Source organism: Apium graveolens, chromosome 7, assembly GCF_009905375.1.
Source record: "Apium graveolens cultivar Ventura chromosome 7, ASM990537v1, whole genome shotgun sequence".
NCBI classification, from domain to species: domain Eukaryota; kingdom Viridiplantae; phylum Streptophyta; class Magnoliopsida; order Apiales; family Apiaceae; genus Apium; species Apium graveolens.
In genome coordinates this window covers 153,167,872-153,182,315 of record NC_133653.1, presented here as the reverse complement: position 1 = coordinate 153,182,315, position 14,444 = coordinate 153,167,872, and positions in this window count along the sequence as shown.

Genomic DNA, 14,444 nt, shown 5'->3' with positions numbered 1-14,444 from the left:
TTAGTATAGATGATTGATGTTGACTTCAGTATGGGATGTTGCGAGTATCAAAGCTCATATTGATATCTAATTTGATATCACAACAAAATGAGTATTAATATCAAGAGTTCGGTTTTGAATAAAGTTTATGATTCACTCCATAATCATTGTTTCATGTTAGTGTTGTTTACGATATTTCCGTAAACACTGTTTTACGAGTTTTATTTTCGTCAAGATTTAAAGTATTGCTGAAGCCTTTTGCTCGAAAATATCGAAAAGAGTTTTGAATACAGTGAGAAACAATTATCCGATTCTTTAATAAATTTTCTGTTCCAACAATTATGATTTTAAAATGATCTGCACTATTGCAGATGTCAGTTTTATATCAAAACGATCCTATATTCGCTATAATGATCTTGCCGAGCATTTCTTTCGCTCAAACTTGCCTGTTTTTAAATTTAACCTCCAGCGAGGATTAGCTTGCGCTGTTTAGCCGCATATTTCGAGGAAGCAAAGAAGAAGCTCTTGGAAGGTGGCTGGTCCAGGGTTTGCGGGCTAGTGTAAGTTCTGTTATGTGAAGTTGTTTATATTATATTATATTATAATTGTGTTATTTTATAGTTGGGCCTAGTATACTTCTTTTCGAAGTTATACTAGCGGGTTAGTATTGAATTGGAATTGTTTGAAAAGAGTTTTAGAAGAAAGTGAAAAATTTATTTGTGGAATTTGGAATTCTTATTTCTAGAACTGTAACCTTAAAAGATCTTGGAATAGTTTGAGGTCATTATGCTAAATATCTTCTGCTGGGATTTGTTTATGGATTAAACAGGTTAATTATGGATTGAGTTTTTATAGTGACGACCAAATTTTCTGACCCCGGATTTGGGGGCGTTACATTCAAGGTATAGGGTCTTTCTATGAGGAAGCCTGGAAAAAGAGTAAAGAGAAACTGGATCCTAGTTTCTTAGAAGGACTTTCAACGGATGTGGATTCAACGGATAATGAAGATTATCCGTCGAATGATAAAAAAATTCATCCGTCGAAAGACAAAGAACCACATCCGTCGAGTGATAGAAAGCTAGTTGGAAAAGTCAATCTAGCTAAGTTAAATGAAAAATATGGATCCGTTTCCAAGAACTTTTTTACAGGAGAAACTAGTCAAGTCAAGGATAACAAGAGAGCTAATGTAGGACATCTGTCAATCAAGCAATTGATGAAAGATTGGAGAAAATTGAGGTTAAAGCAGACTCAAAAAGGAAAAATAATAGAAATGGAAAAGTAGGTATCAACAAACATAAAAGCTACACACCTGACAAATATGCTCCTAGAAAAATCTGTGTTAAGTGTGGTAGTGTTAATCATTTGTCTGTTAATTGCAAATATGCTATGCTTACACCTATGTCTGCACCTTCCTCATTTCCTAGCATGCCCACAATGCCTATGAATGTTATGCCTGCACAAAATATGAATGCACATTTTGCTAATATGCCATTTACACAAAATCCTTACTATGCTACATTTAGTATGCCTCAAATGTCATTTAGCATGCCATACTGGAATAACATGTTTGCACATAATATGCCATTTCATGTTAACCAACTTGTGCATGATAATTCTGTAATTCTGAATGGTTTTCAAAGCCCTACTCTATTGACTAAGGTTGGATCTCAGTCACCCAAGTGAAATGAGGAAAAGCCTAAGAAACCTAATAAGAAGGCTAACAAGGCAGGACACAAGGAAACTTGGGTAACAAAATCGACTTGATTGGTTTTGATATGTGCAGGGAAATAGAAAGAATCTTTGGTATCTGGATAGTGGTTGCTCAAGGCACATGACTGGAGATTCTACCTTGCTCACTGAGTTCAAGGAGAGAGCTGGACCAAGTATTACTTTTGGATATGACATCAATAGGTATACTGTAGGATATGGATTGATTTCTAAATATAATGTCATCATTGAAGAAGTTGCTCTAGTGGATGGACTCAAACATAATCTTTTGAGTGTCAACCAGCTTTGTGATAAGGGCAACTCAGTAACATTCAATTCTGAAGCCTGTGTTGTTACAGACAAGAAGACTAAAAAAGTGCTTCTCACGGGAGTGAGAAAAGGAAATGTGTATTTAGTTGACTTCAACTCATCACGTGCAAATACTATTACTTGTCTTTTCAGCAAAGCAAGTGAAGATGAAAGTTGACTATGGTACAAGAAGCTGTCCAATCTGAACTTCAAGACTATGAATGAACTAGTCAGGAAAGATCTTGTAAGAGGCATTCCTCAAGTTGAGTTCTCAAAGGATGGACTATATGATGCCCGTCAGAAAGGAAAATAGATCAAGGCATCATTCAAAAGGAAACTTAAATCTACAATTGAAGAACCTCTACAACTACTGCATATGGATTTGTTTGGACCAGTCAATATGTTGTCAATCTCAAAAAAATGATACTTCCTAGTGATTGTTGATGATTTCTCAAAGTTCACCTGGACATATTTTCTCAAATATAAAGATGAAGCTAGTGAAATCATTATCAATCACATAAGACAAGTCATCAATCATCCTGATCTCAAAGTTAGAAGAGTCAAGAGTGACAATGGAACTGAGTTCAAGAATTCTGTTATAAAGTTGTTTTGTGAAGAAAATAGAATCATGCATGAATTTTCAAAAGCTAGAACTCCACAACAAAATAGTGTGGTGAAAAGAAAGAACATGTCTCTTATTGAAGCTGCAAGGACAATGCTAGAAGAATCAAAGTTACCAACTTACTTTTGGGTTGAAGCTGTAAATACTGCATGCTACACTCAGAATATTTCTTTGGTCAATCAAGCAAGATGCATGACTCCCTATCAATTTTTTAAGAACAGGAAGCCAAAACTAAACTTTCTTCATGTTTTTGGATGCAAATGTTATATTTTAAGGAATCAAACTGAGCAATATAGGAAGTTTGATGCCAAAGCAGATGGAGGTATTTTTGTTGGGTATGCAGTTGGAAAAGCATACAGAGTCTACAATCTCAGAACCAACATTCTTATGGAATATGTACAAGTTGTGTTTGATGATAAGAAGATTGAAGGAATGCAAGATGAAGGTTTCCATGAAAGCCTCAAATTTGAAAATGTTGAGATGATTTGTGATGATAGTGAAGATGAAAGTGATCAAGAAATAATCTCTAAGGACAATGCAGAAAAGTCAGCAATAAATGAAGCACATAATTCAATATTCATTGAGAGACAATCTGCATGATCCGTCGAAAGGCAAAGATCAACATCCGTTGAGCCATCAATAGGAGTTTAATGTCAATACAGATCACAATCAGAAAGGACCCCAACTTCAAGTCAAAGATCCACAAACTTAAGGGGAGTTTCTTCTAATCAAAACTCAGTCACACATTAAGACAACTATGAGGCCTATTCATCTTGAGCTAATCTACCACAATAGAGAAATGGACTAGAGATCACCCATTTGAACTTATTATTGGTGATGCATCTTCTAGAGTGCAAACAAGGAAAGCAAATCAAAAAGAATGTCTATACAACAACTTTCTGTCTCAGGAAGAACCTAAAAGGGTAGAAGAAGCTTTGTTGGATCCTGATTGGGTTTTAGCTATGCATGAGGAGCTAAACCAATTTGAAAGGAATAAAGTCTGGAAGCTGGTACCTAAACCTAAAGGCAAAAATTATATTGACACCAAATGGGTATTTAGAAACAAGATGGATGAAAATGACATAGTAGTTAGGAACAAAGCCATATTTGTTTCTAAGGGCTATTGTCAACAAGAAGGAATAAATTTTGATGAAATATTTGCTCCTGTTGCAAGACTTGCAGCCATCAGAATTTTCTAGCCTATGCAGCTCATGCCAATTTCAAAGTCTATCAAATGGTTGTCAAAAGTGCATTTCTGAATGGAGATTTGGAGGAGGAAGTGTATGTCAGTCAACCTCCTGGTTTGAAGACCCCAACTTTCCAGAATATGTCTACTATCTCTTGAAAGCACTTGATGGCTTGAAGCAAGCACCTAGAGCCTGGTATGATACCTTGTCAAAGTTCCTTTTAGAAAATCACTTCACAAGAGGTACTATTGATAAAACTATTTTCTTTAGAAATGTTAATGGCTCTACCATACTTGTTCAGATTTATGTAGATGATATTATATTTTGTTCTATAGATGAGAAACTTTGCAAAACGTTTGTCAAATTGATGCAAAGTAAATATGAAATAAGCATGATAGGAGAACTAACTTACTTTCTTGGTTTACAAGTTAAGCAAGTTAGTGTTTGAATATTCATTAGTCAAACCAAATATATTTATGATCTTTAAAAGAATTTGACTTAATGGATTGCACATCTGCAAAAACTCCCATGACCACTTCCACTAAACTTGAATTGAACAATACTGAAAACTCTATGGATATTTCAAGTTATAGAGGCATGGTTGGCTATCTTTTGTATTTAACAACTAGTAGGCCAGATATAATGTTTGCTACTTGTCTTTGTTCTAGATTTCAAGCTGATCCTAGAGAATCTCATTTAGTAGCTATCAAGAGAATTTTCAAATTTCTCAAAGAAACACCAAAACTTGGCATTTGGTATCCTAGAGATTCTAATTTTGATTTAATTGGTTATTCAGATGCATATTATGCAGGTTGTAAAATTGATAGAAAAAGTACAACAGAAACTTGTCAATCTTTAGGAAACAAGCTAGTGTCCTGGTTCAGTAAGAAACAAAATTCAGTCTCTACCTATACAACTGAGGCTGAATATATTGCTCCTGGCAGTTGTTGTGCACATATTTAATGGATGAAAAATCAATTATTGGATTATGGTCTACAAGTGGACAAGATCCCAATCTTCTGTGACAATACAAGTGCCATTACCATAACTGAAAATCCTGTGCAGCATTCAAGGACAAAGCACATTGACATCAAGTATCATTTTATTAGAGAACATGTCATGAATGGTACTGTGGAACTTCATTTTGTTCCAAGTGCGAAGCAACTTGCAGACATCTTTACCAAGCCACTTGATGAGTCCACCTTTACTAGGTTGGTAAGTGTGTTAGGTATGCTTAATTATTCCTAAATTATTTTGATGTCTAGGCAATTTGAAATGCAACCATAATAAAATTTGATGTTTCTTGTCAAAGATGAAATTTTGGCTAAGTCAGAGTTTACATCTTGACGGATGTTCATTATTCGTCAAAAATGAATATCCGTTGAATTTTATTATCTGTTGAAAAATCAAAGATTATTCTGGATACTTTTTGTCTCGATGGATATCTGTTTAATCTTCATCCGTCGAATTACTGTAATCATAGCCGTTAATTCTATTTCTTATTCATCAAATTTACTTACAATCTGTAAAGATATCTCGATGGATAACCTTTAGAATTTCTACAGTTTATTTTATTTTTAAACGGCTATTTTGGGCAAATTTCATTAGGTACTTTATTCTACTTTTTAATTTTTACTTGTTTATTTCTGAGATAGTATAAAAGTCCCATCTCTATTTTACTTTTATCTTTCTCAAAGCAATTTCTACTAACTTTCTTCATCTCCAAAGCAAAAATCCCTCTTTATGCAACTACTTTTAATCATAACAATGGAACCAGTAGTCAAAATCATGTATCAAAATGGGTTTGTATATGAAAAGAACAACTTTGTAGCATTGGTGAACAAGGAGATTGCTGCTTCTGGGGACTATCACAAAATGATACTTCATTCGAGGCTGTAAACTGAGTTATGCTATGCTTGAATCTCCGATCATCTATTGTGAAGATGTTGAGGAGATTTGGACCACTGCCGTGTTCAATTCAAAAGATAAGACCATTACATTCTCTCTCAAAGGTAAGGACCACTGCATTAACTGTGATACACTACAAGCATGCTTTAAACTGCCTAAAAATAACACTCTTGTTCCATACACATACACAGAGGTGAACAACATGCTTACTTCTATGGGTTATTCTCTCAATCCCGCCAAATTAGGTGAGGTTGGGAGAATGGGCGTTGGAAAAGAGTGGAGCTTTCTCTGTGATTCTTTTGTTAAGGCATTTTCTGGAAAAATTAGTAATTTTGATGTTGTTAGCTATTCTATTGTCAACATGCTTTACATGTTTCTGAGTGATAAGTATTTTAATTTCAGTAATTCTGTAATGTATGAGCTAGGATGCAAACTAGGAGACATTAAGAAAAGGTCTAAGAACATTTATTATGCTGGATTCTTTATGTTGCTAGCTAATTTTATTTCTGAGAATCTTGTAATTGAGAACCCAACTAACAAGCTTGATTGCTGGGTTCAAGAAAAGAGAGTTATTGCATATTTAAGCAGGAATAATCTCAATAATCGAGTGCCTCTCAACTATCTTCCAATCTTTGAGGCACAACAGGTAAACGAGGTAATTTTTTCTGCTCCAGTTTCTACCCAACCACAAACTTCTTTGTAAACAACTGTGGCTATGGCATATGTGACAGTGGCCAAACAGGTGCCTACCTAAGCCACAAAATCCAGAATTTCTAAATCCAAGTCAAAGATAACCCACTCTAGTTCCTCTCAAAAGAAATTAGTTTTAAAATTTATCAAACACTAAGAGGGGAGTGTACATGGTGGTGAGCTAGGTGAAGGACATGGTAATAATTAAAAAAACCCTAAGGATAAGGAGAGTGAGGTAAGTGAAACCCAAACTAGCCACATTGCAGTCTCCCAATAGACTGTAATGCTTAATAAGAATTTAGGCTCATTGCTAGTTACATCCTCCCAAAAGGATGTGACTATTGAAACAAGTTCTCAACCAAGAGCACATGCCAAAAGGGTTAGGTATTGGGGTTAAACCCAATATGTAATATGGGTTTGGTGATACAATACATAATTGGATTGGGTAATAATTGTATTTGTTGACAATTATTATCATAATGGGATTGAGTAATAATTGCATGTGTTGACAATTACTATCATAATTGGAATGGAATAATTGTATGGGCAGACAATTATTATTGTAATCAGATTAGGTATGTCTTGTTGGCTAAGTTTGTGATGGCTATATATACATAGTCATGTTATTGTTTTAATATATACTTAAGAGATGTAGTCATCTTAGGTAACACGTGAGAGATGCTTGAGCATTGGTTGGCTCAAGTATCAGTTTGGGACACCATTGAGGTGATATGTATTGATGTATTATTGATAATTGTTTTGATTAATAATATAATTTGTGGTATGGGTTTTCTACGTCAAACATATTATTGTGTGTGTACTCCGTATTGGTAAAATTGAATCTCGAATATATGTGTGTGTTTCCTACTAACAAGTGGTATGAGAGCCGAGGTTCGAGGTTCGTGATGAATTGGGTTGGAGGAATATTCGAGGTTCAATTGGTATGGTGGAGTACGTTGATGGATTTGCTGACAAAGTTACGTGCGGTATGGAGGATGACTTGCACCGTGGATCAATTCGTTCGGAATCGAGGTGGAAGATGGAAGAGATCATTGCAATAGTTTCAATGGTTTGATGTTTGATCGACCAGGTGAAAATTTTTGGATGATACTCGTGATGTTCTTCAAAAGAGGCCGAATGATTGTGAAAGTAAGGATCGGGTGACTCAATGCTGAAAGAAGGCACTCATGGTTGATGCACATGATTTTATGGATGTATATTCCGTTAGGATGAATAACGGTAGTTTGGAGTTATTGGAGGTCACTATACGGGCCTTAGTGATTTTCAAAAGTTGGAAGAACGAGATGAATGGATTCTTGTTCGAGCGGAGGCATCGGCGAATGGACGTTGATTTTTTGATGGTTACCATTTAACCTGATCTGGAGTATTGGGTTGAAAAGGAGGATTGTTGGGGTTAAACCCAATATGTGATATAGGCGTGGTGATACAAGACATAATTGGAATGGGTAATAATTGTATTTGTTGACAATTATTATCATAATGGGATTGAGTAATAATTGTATGTGTTGACAATTATTATCATAATAGGAATAGATAAATAATTGTATGGGCAGACAATTATTTTTGTAATCAGATTAGGTATCTCTTGTTGGCTAAGTTTGTGATGGCTATATATACATAGTCATGTTATTATTTTGATATATACTTAAGAGATGTAGTCATCTTAGGTATCGTGTGAGAGATGTTTGAGCATTGGTTGGCTCAAGTATCAGTTTGGGACATCATTGAGGTGTTATGTATTGATATATTATTGATAATTGTTTTGATTAATAATACAAGTTGGGACGTGGGTTTTCCACGTGAAACATATTATTGTGTGTGTACTCCGTATTGGTAAAATTGAATCTCGAATATATGTGTGTGTGTTTGCTCCTAACATTAGGGACACAAACCAACCACAAACTTACATTAGAAAGAAGAAATATAAAACAATTTGGATACACAGGGTGCACACACAGTGCCAATTGCAGTCAAAAACTCAGTTACTGCACCATCCCAAAGTCAGATTGATGTGGCTCCAATAAATGTGGAGTCACTGCCAAAATCTCTCTTAATTGAAACACCTCAAACACAAAATTCTCCCACAAACTCACTGGATGTGGATATGATAAACACATCAATTCATGATTCTCCATCTTTAACTCTCATGGAGAAGCCAAAATCTCAAGCAAGTGAGCAACATCTTTTGGATGATTTGTTGGCTCACTTGCCATTTCTTTCTGATTCTATTGAGAAATCTGTGCATAATCTCAAATCAATAACCACAGATTCTACAGTAGTTTGAACTCCAAACTGTATCATTTCTACTCTCTCGACGAATATTCTTCATCCGTCGACCAGTGATTGTCTCTCGACGGATGTGCTTAACAGCAATTATCCGTTGAATTTCTTAACTACTATTTCGACGGATGTCCATCATCCGTTGAATGTCACTGCACCACTTAAAATTTTCATAATCGTTACAAGTGCAGATGACTTAGTAGTAGTTCGATCACTGCTAGGATTGAGGAAAGGGAGTGAACTAAGTGAGAGGCTGAGTTGCTCTCAGGAAAAAGGAGAGGAAATGAGTGACAAAATGCATGCTATTTCTTCCAGCATGGTAAGAGTGAGTGAGAGGAGTCCCACCTTTGATGGTGAAGGTGAGGGTGGGAAAATAAGGGGAGCCCTTGATGCAACAAAAAAGAGAAAATGAGAGAAATACAGATACAAGTGAAGAATGGGAAAAGCCCATTGTTAGTGAGTTAATGGATGTCAACGAGGCTAAAAAGAAACAGCTATTTCGGCAAGAATATCAAGCTGTTTTAGACTTTGTTTCTTTTGAAGCTGAGGCATTTACTCATCCTGTTCCAGCTTATCAAATTTTAGCTAAATAGAATGAGGCTGCTGAGAGGACACTGAACTTGGTGCACACAACAACTTCAATGCTAAGGGCCAAGGATGCAATTAATTCTCTTTCACCTACAGCTGGTGATGATTTTGAGTTAGATTCTAGTGGTGCATTTGGAGATGCTTCTAATGATGAAGAGGATGTCACGCATATAGGGTAGATGTAGGTTCTAGCTCAAGCACAAGCACTCCAGCATGGATGTTTAGCAAAGACTGCAGTGAACATCATTTCAAATCAACTCTATTCCACATTATCCATCAGACTGAAGTAGCTCTTCAAGCCACTACAGATGTCAACACTAAAAGTCTTCTCCAAGCACATCTTGAGTCTCTACAAATACACAAGAATCAATCTCTAAAACAGAGTCAAAATGTGAATGAAATCATGACAGACATAACACAAGTCAAGAAGGACATCACTGAAAAGATAAATCTAATCTTCCTGACACTACAATAAGAGACATTAACAGTGTGGTGCCCTCCAAACCCGGGTCAGAAGTTTGGGGTCCATACACACACACACCTTATTTATAACCTGCTTATAAAAATAATAAAATAATAATATGCAATGACCCTACTTACCAACTACCACGGACCGCAACAGGTTAAAGTATGCATACAAGCCAAACACACTTATATTACAAATCATTCAAATCCCGACTATTCAAACTCAGAACTGAGTATTAAACATTATTACAAACTTTTACCAACTCAAACTATCCCAAAAGAAGCCTACTAGCTTAACTCGATCAACCTGAACCCCTAGCTCTTGCACTGGACTGGGGATCCTCGGTACCAACTGGTTCCTTCTTAACTGGAAAAGAACATAAACAACATCGCACAAATGAGCTAACTAGCTCAGCAAGTCATAATGACAAAACTGAGAATAATGATCATCAGATGAAAATGGTTATGATATCAAGTGAACAATGGATTATGATTTAGAATTGGATATTATATTTTCATTTTAAAAACCAAGGTTAGGCTGCTGATCAGTCACGTACTAATCCCGAGCAAAGCACACAACACTGCTCTAACTACTGGATCCAAGGCACACATTGGCCTAACTTGACCATTATATGGTCTGACCACGAATCTGGTCCACAATTTTATAAAAAACAATCCAATTCTAACATAATAACAGAATAAATAATGTAAAGCAATAAACAGAATCATAAACAACACTGGGTGTTCGATAATGAAATGGTTTCAATCTTTATAAGGATCAATATGGCATTTTCAAAGCTTGGTTGTTGGGTAATGAAAGAATTGGATAACAAAGGAATCAATCTTTCAAGGTTTCAAGGATTTGGTCTTTCAAAGTATAAGATAAAATGGTTTGAGTGTGTAAGCAATCTGGTTCAGTGTTTGATATTTAGTTTGTATATATTTGTAGCTTTATTGTTTTCATAGGACTGTGGCTTTTTTCTTGTTATCCTGGTGAGTTTCGGCCATGACCAAGGCATGGCTGTAACATTTCTCCACGACCTCATAATCGCCTTTTATTTTACCAACTCCAGTTGGGGTTGGGAACTGGATCTTTAGATAGGAAATAGAAGTTGTTGCTTACATCCTGGTTAGAGCCGAATGACCAATTATTGAGTTGTATGAGGAAGGAGTATTGATTAGATAGAATTTGGTGAAATGAGTAACTTGGTTGGGTGTATATCCGAATAGGACATGTAAATATAGGGTTCCATGAATTAGGATTAAGTTCTTCTCGAACCCATAGAGGTGATCCTCCCTGTATTCATTTGAGGGAACACTCCCCAGTTGCATACGATCCACAATATACTTAAACATAATATTCATCCTCCTAATTTCATTATAAACATTATCCAAAGTTACCACCAGGGCCTCATTTGTAGGGTTTCGAGCACATAAACGCAACGGAAACAGTAATTAAAATTGTGAAAAATCAGAATCTTCAAAACCCACCGTAGGATCCATGCGAAAAATAGATATTTAATTGTTTACCTTAAGAAGCTTTATAAATTGGTTGACTAATGGAGATCCAAAGCTTGTTCAATCACCATGCATCCCGCTCTCACGATCTACGCTCTATCGGTATTCACACGAATGCTTGAACGCAAGGATTAAATGTGTACTGGCATAAAATTGTTTCTTCTTACTCTCTCTCCATCTTCTCTCTTAGTGGCTAAGGTTATTTTTAAAAGTCTTTCCCACAAAATCAGCCACACAAGAGATATTATATAGAGAGTAGAAAAAGAATTATAACTCTTAACTAATTAGGAGTTATTATTAATTCAAAATTCCTATTTGTATAATAATTAAGTCACACTAGATTACTTAACAACTGAATTTCATAATTGATATTAGTAAATTCGAATATCATTATTTACCTAATTAATTAAGTCATACTTAATTAATATTATAAATAATTCGAACTACTTTAATTTAATTTAAATCCAATCTAAATTAAATAATCCTTCAAGCATTATTTGTGTGTGACCCTATAGGTTATTATTACATTGACAACGACTTTTAAATCTAATATAAAATCGTAAACAATGAGCGGCATATGATAATACATCATTGCTACCCAAGTAATAATAATTGAATTGGTGATCGATTAAACCTTTCTTGAATAATGTACAATGTAATATAATCCCTTTAACCACATATTATAAATTAAAATAGAGGCATGTAATGTGTCATCCTCATCAATGTTTAATCCAGGTTTCCTTGATCAATGATTAGACTATCATATCAAATCAACATTTGAGCGTGGCCACGCATTTCATAGTCTAGCTCACACAAGAGTCCAATAATATCACTTTTAAAATAGGAGGGTTAAATCCCATCTAGATCATTCATATTTCTCATACGATTCATAATATACCCAATGTCCACTTTTATCATTGCCCGGTTAAGGATAACTTTTAATGGAATCAATGTATATTAATTCTCGTATAGAAATATAATGACTTCAGGTCTAAGGACCATTACATCATTATCATTGTGAGAATTACTTATGACATAACAGACATGTATAATCTCACATCGGGCATGTCCAGCACCATGTACATTTACATATGCCCGTGTTTTTGAATTTAATATCACTATACCTATGATCAATGAGATGTGATCATCAGTCAACAAACACACCAGTCTTAATGCATTATTATTGTCCCTTAATAATAATACCTGACTAGGGACCTTTAGGAATATTGATACTATTCTCATAATCTCATTTCTAAGTCACATACTTAGAGATATAAAAATTGCATATAATATTCCAAGGATATTTATTAATCTAACATTTATATCGCAGTAAATTAAGAATTAATAAATTATAAAAGGAATAATTGATAGAACATAAACATTAATAATCCAAATGTCTTAAACTAAAACATCATAATGTTGTCGTTAGGGCACAAACACTAACAATCTCCCACTTGCACTATAGCCAATCACTCATGTATCTAATACTCATGGGACTAGTATGACCATCGTCCTTCTACTGTGACAAAGCCTTAGTCAGTAGGTCTGCAACAATATCATTACTATGCATTTTACATTTATATTTCCTTGATCATTAATCTCATTAATAAGGTGATATCGCTGAAGGACATGCCTAAACAGTCTCTTTGGCTGTTTCGAAAGCATCAATATATTCGGCTTCCATAGAATCATTAATTTTCTTGCTGTGAACTATTCAAGCTAACATCAATTATATTTTGACAAAACACAAACCAGATATAGACACATAATTATCCTTGTCTATCCAGAAATTAGGTTTAAAAACTAGTATCAGTGTAACCCTTTACTACCAATTCCCTATCTTCTCCATACACCAAAAATAAATCTTTAGTCCTCTTTAAGTACTTAAGAATATTCTTGAAAACTATCTGGTGACCCTCACCTGGATTAGACTGGTATCTGATCATGCTCAAAGCATACAAAACATCAAGTAAAGTACATATCATTACATAGATTATAGATCCAATTGCTAAGCATATGGAGCTTTTCTAAGACAACCCTTATTATCTAATGATATAGGGCTGTTATCCTATGAGATCACTATCCCATGAGATATCGGGACATATCCTCTCTTTGCCTCCTGCATCCTAAAATGATGCAATACTTTATCAATGTATGTACTGCGACTAGATCGATTGATCTCCTCAATTTATCTCTATAGATACTAATCCCTAATATATAGGTAGCATCGCCTAAGTCTGTCATCGAGAAACTATTTCTCAACCAAGTCTTAATAGCCTGTAGAGAAGGTATGCCATTTCCTATTTGTTATATGTCATCTACATATAATACTAGGAATGTCACATGGCTTCCACTAATGTTCTTGTAAACACATGTTTATTAGGTCACACAACACTATAGAAGGGGGTTAAATATAGTGTTTATACAATCAAATCGATTTCAAACACAAGTATGTAACATTAATCAAGTATATTCAATAAACTCTGTTATAATAGAACAGTTGTTCTCTCTCAGTGATGAACAATATCACTAAGAGCTGCTAGGTTACAATGTATAATCTTTCTCGTGAATGATAACACTTATAGTGTAAACCCTAAGCTGTGTTTATATAGTACACAATTACAAGATATCTTCTAATTGATATGGAATATAATTCTGTCTCCTAAAATATATCAATCAGATATTATCTTCTACAAGTCTTCTAGTCTTCTAACTCTCCATGCATATCTTATATTATTTTAGTCATGATCCTTTCCTGTAAATCAGCTGCTTTCCTTATTTGAAGTATTCGCACTTAAGTCCTGATATAAATCTCGACGACCTTAAGTTCTTTTATAAGTTCTGACTTCAGTAAGTTCTGATTTTCATTAAGTCCTGATATTAAGTTCTGAAACTAAACACAACAGATTAGACATGACATCTCAAATATATCTAACAATCTCCCCCAACTTGTAAATTATGAAAAATATACAAGTTAATAGGTTTGATGATGTCAAAAACATTTAAGTACAAATGCAATAAGAGTTTATTTAGACAAATAACTACAACTTACAGTCCTTGTAGCTTTTACCAATCTTACTGAGTCAATCTGAATCCAAAGTGATTCTTGACAATGTTTGATATCAGCTTTTCTTCTGCATTCCTCAGGACTTGAGCTAGTGTAGCTTTGA